Raw genomic sequence first — 15,024 nt, 5'->3', positions numbered from 1 at the left:
TTACTTTAAAGGCACAGTCCGCAGGATGACGCCGTCAGGGTGAGGAGGAGGAGATTTTTAAATTCAAACGGCTGTTGCTCACTCCCCCGCCCTTCCTGAAAGAGCCGAAAGCCACGCCTCCTAATGTGCACGCGCAGGAAAAGCCGAGTCAACACCAGAGCATTGCTTCTTCATAATAGAGCTGAGCTAGTGTTAGCAATGGAGTTATCTGAGGTAAGAAAGTTGTTTTTAACCAGCACATTAAACACTTACTGTTTGCAAAAGGCATTTTATGAAGAATATCTATAAATATATTTATATTTTAAAATACCAGTAACAGTTGGCAATCTATGTTGTAAATAAAATTAATCCTATCAAATTGTTAGCATTTGATTACGAGTAATTAGCTTATTTTTAATTGCTTTGCCATTCAAGATGGGATGAATATATCAAAGCATATAATTTATGTGGAAATCATGAATAAACACTGCATTCTGTGTAGTCCTCCTATAATCATGGTTGTTTTCATAGGGTTTCTGTTTATTGTCGGTTATGCCCAAATTTTTGACTAGATGTAAACCTGATCTGTGTCAAAATTGATTAATATGCAAGGGTACTTTTTATATTAGTATAATTTTTTTTATTCTAATACAAATTAGAGTTCAGTGATTGAGGAATCCTCTGAGGAAGAGTTTGAACCTCCTATTGCATCCTCAAGACGTGGTGCAAAAAGGAGATGCCCACCATCATCTCAAAGCCGTGGTGCATCCAGAGGCCGTGGTGCATCCAGAGGCAGTGGTGCATCCAGAGGCCGTGGTGCGTCTAGAGGCCGAAGAAGTGCGAGACACTCAGCTGTGGACCTTGGAGATGAAGATCTCGAGAGAGAGAGAGCAAATAGACTTTGAACGTGTAAGCATAACAAAATTACACTAAATGATCCTAAAATCTGTTGCTGTAGCATCTCTTTCCACTTTTGTAGCAACACATACAGAACCTGAACCCTCAGCAGGCTATTGACATCCTTACCATGGTGCTGGACAGACACTGGTGTTCTCTTTGATGTACTTGCCCTCTCTGGTCCACCTGCCACAACACCTCCAACATCCAATCAACCTTCATGGTGTGTATGCTTCCACTGCAGAGATATGCCAACTGATTTGGAAAAGAAATGCTGCCAACAGCCTCCCCAGACATGTATTTCAACTATACCACACATGGAGGAGTTTATTCTGCAAAATGGTGTTCTTCGCCTGGCCAGAACATTGTGGAATGAGTTTCGAGCAGTTTATGATGACCCGGACCCTGGTGAGGACAACAGACATTTCCGCCATGCAGCTTACAGACAGTTTGTAGCATGACAGCATGGAAAACTTGGTGGAGGGCGCAGAGTAGTAATCCCAAGCTGCGTTGTCTGGAGGATAAGGGAAAAATTCCCTGACCCCAATGGTAGCTACACTGGTTTTATTCCAAGACGATTGTAAATAAATGTATGTATTTTGATGTTTTACATAAGTTTGTTTTTTATATATTTTTGTTTGATGCTCTAATAAAGTGTTCTAAAGCATAACTCTGTGTTGCATTTGTAAAAATACCATACATTTTAAAACTCCTGCACAACAACAAAAACTTACGTCTACCTCCAGCATTTTACATACATTTTTAAATTATTAGTCCTTATTTTCCCAAAATATATCTTTATTTTCAAACAAAAAAAAACACAGGAAACAAAAATTAAGAAGGTTTGGGTTTTCTCTTGCCTCCACCAACACCTATGTCTGTGGCAAAGTTTTACCTGTAAATAAAAAATAAACTCAATCAGCAATGGACTATTGTGTGGAAGATGTAAGGCAGATAATGTTTTATTTTACCATCACCGTGAGTCCGTAGGTGCTGTAGAAGTTCCTCTGTTGATGGTGCAGGGACTACGGACAGCAAACCGTAACGCCTTGGATCCTCAGGCCTTAGCTTGTAGCGTCGAGGAAGACCTTTCTTGCTTGTCAAACGTTGGTTGACTATCATGGTTTGGATCTCTGGGATGTAGGAGTAGTCTTTTGCCATCTTCTCAGAATACAGCCTCTAGCATCTTGATTTTTTGTTGAATATTTTATGGTATCTGAAATGACACATACCATAACTTGTAGTAGAGCCCTGCACTGAAGCCCTAGGCCCTCGGGTCGGCCCAGCCCGACGGCCCTCGGGCCGAGCTTCGGGCCAATGACTATGTAATTACCTCGGACACGGGCCGGGCCGGGCTCCTTTATTTTTAATCGAATTCATTTAAAAAAATTGAAACACTTAAACCAGGGGTCGGCAACCTGTTCCCATCAAAGAGCCATTATTACCCGTTTCCCACAGTAAAGAAAACACTGGGAGCCACAGCAGCTGCGGCGTTGTGGGCGGGGCCTACCCTCAGACAGCAGAGCGCTGCTCACAACAGGTGACAGCAGCCAGTACTGGTCGCTCGTGTACGTCAAAGTTATCTTTCATAAAAAGATAATCAATAAAATGATTTATATAAAGTGGATCCAGAAGTTGTAGCCCGTCTCTGCCTACAATATTTTGATATTTTTCACCCTGTTGGTGGTTTTACTGAGCAGGTGCCACTTTTGTCATACGTTTCTTTTTAAAACATGTTTAGACTGTTCAGAATACAAATCCAGGCTCTGTCACGTTTGATTGTTGTAATTAAACTTTGTAGGTGGGGAAGGTCAGAAAAGGATCCGATCATTTTGTTTTTCCCTCATTTACAGTGACGGAGAGAACGGCGCAGTGCGCCTGGCTCTGATGTTAATCAAGTTTCTCTTTGCAACAATTTTCACAAGAAAACAAAACAGTTAAAAGCAGGGCCTGTGCTGACCGGACAGTTCCCGTATTTGACCGTTTATTTTGACGGAGAAAGAATAGAAAGAATTACCCCGACGCATGCAGACGAACTTTTATTCTACGCACATCGCAGATGTAGCTAAATCACTCAAGAAATGATTCCCATCTGAACATCTGAGCTGGACACTGCTCAGCGCAGCTCACTGTCAGCGAGTACTACATAAGGTACACAGCGAGCTGAAGATGTGGAGAGGGGCTTGGAGCGCGTCACAGAACCAGAGCGCATGCAGGAAGATTCCTCCGACTGAATTCATTCGGAGGAACCTTCCCGCTGATCTGAATCTGATGCGGCTCTCTGTGCTTGTAAAATAATGAATGGATATTTAAATAAAATGCTTTATATTTTACTGCATTAATTTTATATCTGTGGCTCTGGGGTTAATCAAGTTTAATGGTTTCTCTTTGCAACAATCTTCACAGGAAGGCAAAACAGTTAAATGGCAGGTTTCAGATATTTACATTTGACTTTTGTTTTGACGGATAAACTCAAGGATATTGGTTGTTTTGAAAGAATTACCCCGACGCGCACTGATGCACACAGATGAGCTGCTTTAATCGTTACGCACATCGTGGAGGTAACTAAATCCATCAAGAAACGATTCCCATCAGAACATCAGAGCTTTATACTGGACACTGTGTTCAGCGCGGCTCGGAGTGCCCACGGTGGACAGTGGGCTGAAGATCTGCAGAGGGGTTCGCAGCGCAGCGCAGAACCACGGTGCATGCGATAAGATTTCCTCCCACTGAAGCGGTCTGGAAACCCGGTCTCTCTGAGGGATGTGTCACTTGGAAAAATGTTCTTTTTATGAAATTATGAAACTTTGGCTGAACAGCGCTTGTTCCCGTCTCTAATATGGAGACGCACGACCATCCAGTCTGAGGCAGAATAGCCTCTTCAGCTCAGAAAGCACCTGTAGAGACATTTGATTACGCACAAAGTTTATGTGGAGCAGAAGCGGTCGGGCCACGGCAGGTGAAATGTTCCTAGCCTACATGAAGTGTAACATTAATATGTTACTGGACACGCTGGTTTGGTTGGTTAGACCAGTGTTTGAAGTGGAAAACACACACACACACACACACACACACACACACACACACACAATTAAAATTATGCTGATAGTGTGGACTAGAAGCCAGGTGATGGTTCACATCCAGACACAATTATCCTCTATTCTTTCTCTATTTGCTCTGCTCTTGTCTGGGCTGACGTAGCTGACGGTGCGCGCGGCGCGCCTAACTAGCAGCTGATGCACATTTTACGCATTTGGAGAGATGGGCTGGATGCTTTGCTTTTACTGGAAGATGGTCCACTTAACACACGGGTGTAGACTACATATTAATGACAAATGAATGAAAATTAAATTGTGAGTTTTTACTTCATATTTTAGAAATAAAAATGACGGGGAAAACATTTATGACGTCTTTTTAAACGAAATTTTCTAGCGCGACCTGCCTGCTTCACTTAAGTCACTGCTTATTAAGGTCCGTCCAAAATTACCGTGGGAAACGAGTAATAATGGCTCTTTGATGGGAACAGGTTGCCGACCCCTGGTATAAGATCTGAGCTGGTAAAACAAAAATCCTCATCAGCAGGCGTTTTTGAAAGTGGGGGGGACACAGTTGCCAATCACAAATTTTGCCGGGGACATGTCCCCGGCGTCCCCGGTTAAAATGACGCCTATGTCTGTAAGTCAATTCTATGTAAAGATTGTCTGTGTAAACCTGAACAGACCCAACCCAGTCTTACTGTGAGACCGGGTTGACGAGTCACGCTTGTACGTAATCATAGGCGTTTCCTGAGCTGAAGAGGATGTGAGATTCTGGGCTTCTCCTCAGACGGCTCCTGGATGCGTTGCCTCATTGGAGACAGGAACAAGCGCTATTCAGCCAAAGTTTCATAATCAGGGAACATTTTCTAAGTGACAAGTCTCTCTGAGAGACAGGGTTTGGAAAACACTCACTTCAGTGGGAGGAACCTTCCTGGTTCTGCGATGCACTCCAACCCAATGTCCACAACTTCAGCTCGCTGTGCACATTTGCGCTGAGAGCGAGCTGCGCTGAGCAGGGCCCAGCTCAGATGTTCAGATGGGAATCTTTTCTTGTGTGATTTAGCTACATCTGCAATGTGCGTAGAATAAAATGTCAGTTCATCTGCATGCGTCGGGGTAATTCTTTCTATTCGTTCTCCGTCAAAATAAACCGTCAAATACTGGAACTGTCCGGTCAACACAAGCCCTGCTTTTGACTGTTTTGTTTTCTTGTGAAAATTGTTGGAAAGAGATAAAATTTAACGTGATTACCAACCAGAGCCAGTGCGCCGTTATCTCCGTGACGGTAAACGAGGGAAAAACAAATTGATCAGATCCTGTACGTCTTTTAAGACATTGGTCAGGATTGACGCACTTTGTTTTCATTTAGTTGGTTAAAAAGAAGTCGGGCTCGGGTCGGGCCAGAGAATCCTGAAAACCTTTTTGGACCGGGTCGGGCTGGGGCTCCACCCCCTCGGGTTGGGCCGGACACGGGCTCAGATTTTAGGCCCGTGCAGGGCTCTAACTTGTAGTATACAACAAATTAGCTGAAAAAGTGTTTTAAAATGAAAAGTAATTTAGGTAAGCCCCACCTGGAGGCACTATTATTGAAAATGTGGTGTTTCTGTTATTCTACAGTTGGCCACTTGACAGCATGTTGTTAAACCAATATGTAGCAGTTAGGAGCGTTGTGGTTGTTCATCTGAGGAAGTTGTTAATAAAAAATGACTAAAACTGGGCCAGTGAATTATTAATTCAAGAGTATATGTTTTATTAAAAATATAAATAAATAAATAAATACTGTATCGATCCATCTGCTCTCCTCTTCACTTCTCGATGTGAGTGGTGATTGTAGTCCAGTGCAGCAAGCAGTATCCGTGCCTCGTAAACAGGTGGGATGTAACTGAATCTTTTGCTTGCATACATTAGGAGATGGTTGTGAAACGCCTCCAAATTTGCTGTAGATCTAAAACAAGAATTTAACCTGTAGAACAATTATATTATTATTTATAGCTATAATTAAATACAGTACCTGAATTTCAAATATTTTGGGACTTCTTTCAGCCAGCGTTCACTGAGAATGATGTCACTGAGGGCTTTGTGTGGAGTGGAGCCTTTCTGAATCCAGTCTTTCTCTCTGTCACTTAGTAAAGGATCATGCTGACAAGCATCCAGAGACCACTCATGTTCTCCAGTCACATGATGGAGTAGACCGATCCACATGTCCTAAAAGACATATGTGGCGATTAGTTACATTCACCTTTTTTTATATGAAAATACAAATAATGTACTTCAAAAAACTCATAAGTGTTCGCCGACTTGCAGCAAAACCAAAAATGGTTACAGATATCTTTGTTCCACTGTAAAAAAAAAACAAGTCTCCCCAGCCTTCACAGATTTCTGCACGAGCTGATTATCATTCCTTTTATTTTAATATGGAGTTTTCACGTAGGTAAGACCACAAAATCAGACGGTAATCTGTACACGTGGCCCACCCAGGTTAGCACAATAAGTCTTTCAGTGCTAATGGAAATAAGGTTTTGGATATGTTCCTGATCAATCACACCTAATTCTAACTGCTGAATCATCTCCTCAGACTTCTACAAGTGCTACATGAGCTGCTGATTACTCATTTTAATCAAACACGCAGCTCAGGAAAGTGTAAACATCTAATTCAGCGTTCAAGATGCTAACCGAACCCCGCTAACAGGGAAGTTATAAACAAGAGCTTAAAACAATACACTGATATGGCCTATAGTTAAACGCCACACTAATCATTAACTCCCATATAAAAAAAACTAAAATCCCCTTTCGTTACTCAAACTTCTTCCAAATATAGCTTAACTAGTTCGACTAGCATCGATTCATGTCGACTTAGCATTCAAGCTAATGCTACATTAGCCAATAGGACACCAAGCATACAAAGCTTGTTTGCTCTATTACTTCTTTCAGTGAAAGAAAGATTTTAAGTAAATTTATCCGAAAAACAATAAATAACTTACCTGTCCAGAAGATACTTTGCCAACTCTTCATCCGTTTTCAGGCCGTGTAGATCACGAAAATCTCTCCATCGTTTAAAACAATCTCCAATGTAAATTCTACTCGACTGTCTTAAACGTCTTACAGCCACTTTTGAAGAAGGGCTTTTAAACTTTTTAAATTTTTTTGAGATGTGGAAGGCAGTCGAGGAATAGGTAATTTGGGGTTTTGTTGCTCCATGTTTCTGCAGTAAGCCGAGTGAGGCGCGTGACACTGTTGTGCACGCTGAGACCTGCTCGTGCTCGATGATTGACAGCTGCCCCTGGTGGTAACGCAGCGCTATTGGTCAACGCGTCAGGCTTGCAGAAATATTGGCTGAGCTCTACAGGGCAGGGGAGGGACTTAGGAGAAAATTGAAATATTAAAGATTATTTACTTTTTTTAATAAAATTGGGTCAGATGGTCAAAATCAAACATTTTTAAAGTTATTCTACATTTAAATCTTACAGACTGTGCCTTTAAGGTGTGTCTCCTAAGGAGGGCTAGGGCTGGTTCTATAGGGGCCCGGGCCCCTGTGGGCCCCCGTTTAAAACCGCCAATGGTCTCCTTTGCACCCAAATCAATCTAATCTGACCAAATTTAACAAACTGCTAAACTTACTAATCACAGGAAGGTGTGCTGTCCACAGAGTGATTTTACAAAGAAAAAAACAGAACCAAGAAGGTAACCAAGCACTACTGATCTAGCAAAACAACATTTTCTCTCATGTTTAGTGTTTATTGTTTGGAAATCTGCCAGCATATAAATCCTTATCTAAATAATCCTTGTATTCTAATCGTGAGCCTGCAGACTTGGAGCTTCCACCCAGATAACGAAGGAAAGCCGCCAACACAGCGTGCAGACGTATTAGGTCTTTACAGCTTTGTATAGAAGAAAGTAGTGACGATGATGATGGTAATGGATGTCTAGGTAGTAGAGAACAGGTTATAATGATAGAAGAAGAGAAAGATGACAGTGATGAAGGAGAGGACATAAACTCGGGAGATGCTGAGAGTGAGAAGGATGAAGATGAACAGGAATGGAGTGAATCAGAAGATGAAGATGTGCTTACTGACATGGATCAACCTTCAGATGAAGCTCTTACAAAAGGTGATGTTTCCTACAGAACCAAGAGAATCAAAAACAGGGCATTTTTTCCACATTTGTACTTCTAGCGTTTCCAGAACTGGATCCAAAAATGATAATTTCAACACCCAAGAATCTTGCTTTGCAAATCCAACCAAAGGTTCTCCTCAAAAGGCTTTCATTGGTAAGAATCTGTGTAGCTCAGGCTTTGGTCCAGTTGGACGTATGAATCCCAACATGTTCTGTGACCTTCCCATTTTCTTCAATGGTGGAATTTGACAAAAACCAACAACCCTTTTTAACTATGATGGTCACCTTCATGTTGGTTTTAACGGCTCCATTTTCTGCTACGTCACAGGATGATTGTCAGAGCATCAGCTTAAAGCATCCAACAGGTTTGTGAGCAGTTAACACGACCAATCTGAACATTTTATACATTCATAAATACCGTTTTTGTGTTGCACCTTTCCAGACATAAGCTTAGTCACAAGGTGCTTTACAACCGCAGGTGAGAAATGACGAAACTACAGCTGATCCAAGACTCCTCATAACAGCCATTTTCAACAGATGAGTTTTCAGAGTCAGATCTTTAAAGAGCAAAGGTAATATATGATACAATATCACCGTTGGGACCACTGAGATGTCATTTAATTTAAATATGCGGTATTTCCTGAATTCATTTTGAAGTAAAACGGTCTGTTCAGTGAAGCTCCGCCTGCGCCAAGAAAACACACCCACAACAGTGTCTTAGCCAAGCCTGCTCTTGTACTGGCCTTGGTAGTCCAGCGGTTTAACCCCCAGAGACCCACGGTTGGAATATTACAACATCAGATTTAAGTTTACAAAAATAAACCTTCCCCATTTTTTTTCTTTTTAAAACCACATTTACATTGCTAATAGGTCCTACTGTTCAGTTCTGCAACACTATTGGCTGTTAAAATGCGTAAATAGGCCTGTTTATCTGGCCTCCTAGAACAACATGTGAAAGGTTAAAAAAAGATTTTGCAGTTGTTTTCTAAATTTGGGTTTCTGGGGGTTAAGGGATTTAGACATCGTAGCAGATGTGATCCATGCATATGGTAAAGAAACACCATGCTGGCATAGTTTCAATATCTGTGTTGTGCTTTTTAATTGACTGACAGGCCGTTTCTTTAAGCCTTCGGACAAGCTTGAAGACAAACCAGACACGGAAGAGAGTAGTGACTCGTCCATCGAAGACAACTCAAAAACAGAGCCCTTACAAACACCAGACGCAGTCATCGTTGAAGGGGTTTCGGGAGAAAATGGAGAAGACTTTATCAATGAAACTCTTAATGAACAAAGAGGAACCAACGCTGGGATTGACCTCCTCCTCCTCAAGCCCTGCAACTAAAACCAAAGAAAAAGAAATAACGACTAGTCACAATTCAAACCTTCAGACAGCCCTTGCTCATTCAGCCACAGATGAAGATGATGACAAAAAAAGTGTGTTTTCAATCAGTTGTACATGATTCGCTCTGCTCTTGTGTTAAAATATTCTCATGTCTTTTGATAAGATGAGGACGAGGATGAAGAAGCCAATGAGTTGGAGACGAAACACTGTGGAATGGAGGAAGAAGTAGAAAGCTGTCCAACCATGCCAACATCAGATGAGACAGATTCATACTTCGGAGGTCAGAATGTAAACATGGCTACAAACACGAGTCCACAACATCCGCCTTTTAAGGAGGAAGCCCTTGAGCCAGCAAGTGAGTTTAGAATCGAACTACAGCCGTGGGTTTTCTCAAGGCCGTATTATCCAATGGGCCTCATGGGCAGGGGCCCACTAGAGGCACTTTGTGTCAAGGGGCCCCTACCATCATCATCCGGCCCCTGGTTTTCTAAACTATGAGCTGTTCTTTAACTTTTACAGATGTTTCCACTGCAGCTCCAAGTTTCCTTGCTGGGATCTACACAGATGATGATGACTCAGCACAAATGGTAACAGAGACATGGTACGAAGCTCTTAACACTCTTAGTCACATTACTGTGATATGGTTGATAGTCGCATCCTATGGGCGGGACATTTGAATGGTAAAGGGAACAAAGACGTTTGCTCATCCTAAAAGTTTTGTCTCACTTTTCAAAGCAGCAAAACCTCCCCCCGGTTTTCCACGGGAAGTGTGAGCAGCGTGTAATGTAAAGATGAGTTTTACCTGCCTGCTCCACACCTGACAGCGAAAGCGTTCCAAGCAGCTGGCCCAGTGAGGTCACGAGAATTTTAAGCCCTCACCAGATTTCGGCAGTTCATCTTAAAAAGTATTTGGTTTATCTGGACTACAGGGGTTTCACAGGTAGTTACATCATTTTTTTTTACTAGTTAAGCAAATGGAAACCTGCACGTGACTTTTATTTTGAAAGTTTTCAGTTGTTGTACATTGCTTTTGTCTTTGAGTTCTTGTCTGACCCGATCCAAGTTGCTGAGCTTGATACGTTCTAGAAGCATTTAGCACATAAAAAAATAGACTTGAAGCGTAAATTTAGCAGAGTGACACATCCAAACAGCATTTGTGTCCAGCGGAAACATACAAATCCACTCTAATGGCGACTAGTTGCTGCATACTGTGCTTTGTGAATGTTACTCAATGCTTACTCATCTTGTAGAAAGGCCCATTTAGAAGCCATTTGGCGCAATTATATCTCAACTGCCCAAAGAAAATCTTAACAGATATTCCAGCCATGTGTGGTGTGTTATGAGTGCTCTTGTCTGCTCGGAGAGAGATCGAGACCACTCCTGTCATAAATCAGGAAAATTAAACATGTTGGATTGTCTTGGCCCAGTATTGCATCATGTGTGGTGACCCACGGGATAAACGAGTGTGCAGCTTGTTGACTGTTACACGTAGACACATATAGTCAGAAAGCGAGGTGATGGAAGCATGCATGCTGAGAAGAATCCTCCTCCACCTTGTTTGTTTACTCCACTGTCACATTTGATCTTTTTGAGTCTAATTTGGGTTTTAAACAGCAAACAACTATACTTGTTATTGCAACTTGTGTTGCAGTCATAAATAACAAAATGAATATTCTTTTGCATCACCCAGCCACAATCCAAATAACCTTGGGCCATCTTCCGTGCCCCGACATCCTCCTGTCATACCGCCACCTACTTATCTCCATCGATCATCACTGGCTCTGAAGGACAGGGGCAGACAGGAAACAAAAAGAAACAGGACAAGGCTTATCTGGACTCAACGGCTCGGCGCAGAGTGGAAGCCAGAGAGAAGAGGCGTTAAAGGAGAGAAGTGTAAATGTCAGAGTCCCTCAGATGGATAGCTACAGCCTTTGAGCTGCTGTCCTCCAAGCAGGACACGGTCACTGCTCTCCTGCAGAGGCTGGCTGACCAGAAATGAAGCTGTAGGGTGGGAAAGCTGCATTACCAACTCAGTCTTCTCAAAGCCTTTGCTGCAACTGTAACCGTCACATAATGCCAATGTTTCTAAACTGAATAGATATGAATATAAAGAAAAAAGGGAATTCAAACATAGGCTCCTTGTGTCAATATCTATTGGATGAGGTGATGGCAGCAGAGGAGTTAAGTATCAAGCCCTACTCAGTCTGTCGCTGCCATTGTGTCCTTGGGCAAGACACTTTACTCTCATTACCTGCTGGAGGTGGTCGGAGGGACTGGTAGCACTTGTGCACGGCTGCCTCACCTCTGTCAGTGCGCCCCAGGGCAGCTGTGACTACAATGTATCTCATCACCACCAGGGTGTGTGTGTGTGTGTGTGTGTGTGTGTGTGTGTGTGTGAAAGACTGTGTTGTAAAGAGCCTGAGGCGGTTCTAGGACTCTAGAAGGCTCTATATCAAACATAGGCTATTTACACCTTGAACAGGTCACTAGTCCATCAGAGACACTAGAGCCAATTAAGAGCTGCTAATGCAGCATTTAGGACTAACGTTTGTAATGATTATTTAATAAATGTTAAATTCACAGAAGCCTTGGAGATCCTGCTTCTGGAAAATGGAACTGGCATCGACTTCAATAAACAAGTGTTTGAATCTGAAATATTGTTATTATTATTTACAATTATTATTAAATTAACTGATTTCAGGCTGGCCACAGATTTCCTCCAAGTAGTTTTTTAGCAGGAGCCTCTCTGCTGGTTGAGGGCGCGTCTTCATAATAGTTTCACTTTCATTTCTCCGACAGCAAACAGAAGACTGACTCGCTCTAGCGTTAATGTTTCCGGCTACTGACCTACTACTACTGACCTACTGACGCGATTTTTAGGAGGAAACAGAACGAATTCACACGGGTGAGCTCTAATTTCACTGATCACAGAAGTTCATGTTACTGTTTTTCTTTATGAAACACGAGGAAAATATACAGTTTAACATATATAGAACACTATTTTGTTTTCATTTTCAAGTGTACATAAAGGACTTATTCGGGTTTTTTCTAAAGAGGTATGATTGTGCTGGCTCTCAGGACCAGTACACTATGTTGAAAAAGAATAAAAGGCGACAACACGTTTTATGTAGCATCCGGGTATTTTGCCCCAAAGTACGTTTCCCGCCCCTTCTTCCCTACGTTCCACGGTTCCGTTCCGTGTTCAGTAGAGTGACGTGGTGGTGCCTAAAACTGTTCTGGACCTCCAACACAGCATTTATGATCCTCCGTGATCATTTCTGCATGGTGCATTCAGGTACAGCTGGTAAATCCAAAGATCCACTCTGAAATACTCTTGATAGAAACACAAAAGTAAAGGGAGATGCTCCAGTTAGGTAATTGGCAACTGTTTTATATAAATATTGACGTTTGATTAAAACACCAGTCAGGCTCACAGGTCATTCGGAAAACCATTCGAAATATTTCCGAATTGTCTGCCTGATTGTCTCCTTGCTTCACCAGTGCACTCCTCCTTTTAAGCAAAGCTCAGGCTCTGTCTCCCTGCCAGATTATCGACAGCCTTGTGCCAGTAGAGACTCCAGCGATATTTTCAAACAAGCCTTTTGACTTTTGACCACGTTTTCTGTCCATGGATTCTGCCTGCCTTGCCCCTCACGGATTCTCTCACCCATCTGTCATCTGGACCCCGACCTTGGCTCTGAACTTTGACTATTGATCTCAACCCCCTGATAAGTATTGTTGACTTCTGGCTGTTTGTGTATGATCTTGTCGGTACCTCACTCTGACGTTGGATTTTTGGATACTTGAACTTCTGTGGGCGGTACTAACTGTCTGTGTCGTTTTGAGGAGAGGAGTTAAATCCACAGACCAAAGAAAGAGCTCCCATAGCTGGCACCAAGACAGTCCCACCCCCTCTCCCTGTCATGGCAGCATGTGCTGCTCCGTCTCCAGTTTTCCTATCAGCAGAATCTTATGTTTATGTTTATTTATTTGACAGACGCTTTTATCCAAAGCGACTTACAATTTATAACCTATAGGGCTTGTTGTGATCTGTGGGGGAAACCGGAGTACCCGGAGGAAACCCACGCATGCATGGGGGAGAACACGCAACTCCACGCAGAAAGGCCGCAGCCGAGTTTCGAACCTGCAACCTTTGTGCTGCGAGGCAACAGTGCTAACATCTGCGCCACCATGCAGCGATCTTCTGCGATTCCCTGATTCTCCCACATTTTAAATTAAAAACCTTCTTTAACGTTTTACTGCTGTGTTCTGGCTGAATTTCCGGGTCTTCAGGTTATACCCATTATACAAATCATAAAATCAAGAAGTGATCCACAGTGTTGTTTGAGCACATATTAAAGCTGCTGCAGCGAATCTGCAAACCAGCTAGGTTTTGAATGCCAACAGTCACGGAGCATTCACCCCTGTGCGAAACCCCGGGTATCTTCGCTGGTTCTGTGTTCACCAGAACCAGAAACCCACATTGCCAAAGTAAAAATATCACAAAACACCAGTCGCTGTTTTCTAAATCCAAACGTCTTTTGTTGTCCGTGACTTCAAAAGGTGTTTTTCTCTTGGGACTCTGGTAGTTTGTCTTAAAGTTGAAGTGGTAGCAGCCAGTCTCCTTCTCTGGTATTGAGTGGAGAACTTCTCACACCAGTGGTGTTCTGTTGCTAATTATGTGAGCGTGTAATGAATGGAGGACCCAGGGAAGTTTGGTGGTTTGGCGAGACCGACAGTCACATGGTAACATAGTTGCTTTCAGTCTGAGCCATGTTAAAGGGAGCCTACAGCTGGAAATATATTTGCTTTTTAACCTCGCTTTGACACAGGCAGCAGACTACGTCACATAGTACTGGAGTGTTCCACTAGAGGGCACAGTAGGGAACTCGGGCCGAGAATAGAATTCTGGATTTGTAGGGTACAGCCAAAACAAACATTGAGTCAATAGAAGAGATCAGTAACGGGATCATTTTGAGCTCAGGACAGAAAAAGGATGGCGGAAGTAGCGTAGATGGTACCTCTAAAGTGACTTGTGTTTATTCCACCTAGTGGTTACATGCATATTGAATCATGCAAATGCGTCGTGTTAATTTCGGGGGACATGCACAAACAACCTGTAGCGTTAGCGCAAGTTACGCGAGGCAACTATTTTAACTCATTCGCTGCCAGCCGTTTCCTGATCGGTAAAGTCCTTCACTGCCAGCGTTTCTCACCGTTTTTACTGTTTTTTTAAGAGTCACAGAACAGTTGCGCGCTAGGATGATGTCGACGCCAAAACAACCAAAACAAAGCGGAGACTCACCTCTTACATCAGGAAGAATCCGCGCGTTTCGAGTGTTATCCGTTCTTTTATTATCCGTTGTTGAATTGTGATCGGCAGAAGCTTTTCCGGTTCGCGCCTAACTTTTTTTTACAGCAGCAGCCCAAAACAATCTCCTAACACGTGGATGTTCTGCTTCCTGATCACGTGACGTATGCGGATAAAGATCGACTTTAGAGCTGAGATGTTTGTTCTCACGGTGCGGGGGCTCGTTCCAACGCCCACACAGTTCAAAACATGCAAATGACAACTTTAATCGTCATTGGCAGTGAATGAGTTAAACACGTGTACACATATCGGGAAACCGCAAGTAGATTTCCAGCCTAACTTTC

General features: G+C 42.7%; 1 protein-coding gene and 1 long non-coding RNA gene across 4 annotated transcripts in view; one reads left to right on the top strand and one right to left on the bottom strand.

Moving 5' to 3' along the window:
* Positions 1 to 1,482: 1,482 nt before the first annotated feature.
* On the bottom strand, positions 1,483 to 6,355 carry LOC139062195 (uncharacterized). Its single transcript, XR_011515778.1, has 4 exons — positions 5,926 to 6,355; positions 5,695 to 5,859; positions 1,848 to 2,092; positions 1,483 to 1,771 (listed from the first exon to the last, which is right to left on the bottom strand). It is a non-coding gene; the product is annotated as an uncharacterized lncRNA (long non-coding RNA).
* A 5,135-nt stretch (positions 6,356 to 11,490) lies between these two features.
* The window catches only part of LOC107376381 (cilia- and flagella-associated protein 251), a 29,856-nt gene continuing 26,322 nt past the window's right edge, over positions 11,491 to 15,024 (top strand). The window contains exon 1 of one of the 3 annotated variants that reach the window (XM_070542824.1): positions 11,491 to 12,274. The gene's annotated coding sequence lies outside the window, so the exon portion shown is untranslated. The other 2 variants (XM_070542821.1, XM_070542823.1) reach the window with 2 other exon arrangements.

This window comes from Nothobranchius furzeri, chromosome 12, assembly GCF_043380555.1.
Source record: "Nothobranchius furzeri strain GRZ-AD chromosome 12, NfurGRZ-RIMD1, whole genome shotgun sequence".
Lineage (NCBI taxonomy): Eukaryota > Metazoa > Chordata > Actinopteri > Cyprinodontiformes > Nothobranchiidae > Nothobranchius > Nothobranchius furzeri.
This window is presented reverse-complemented; position numbering and strand designations above follow the sequence as displayed.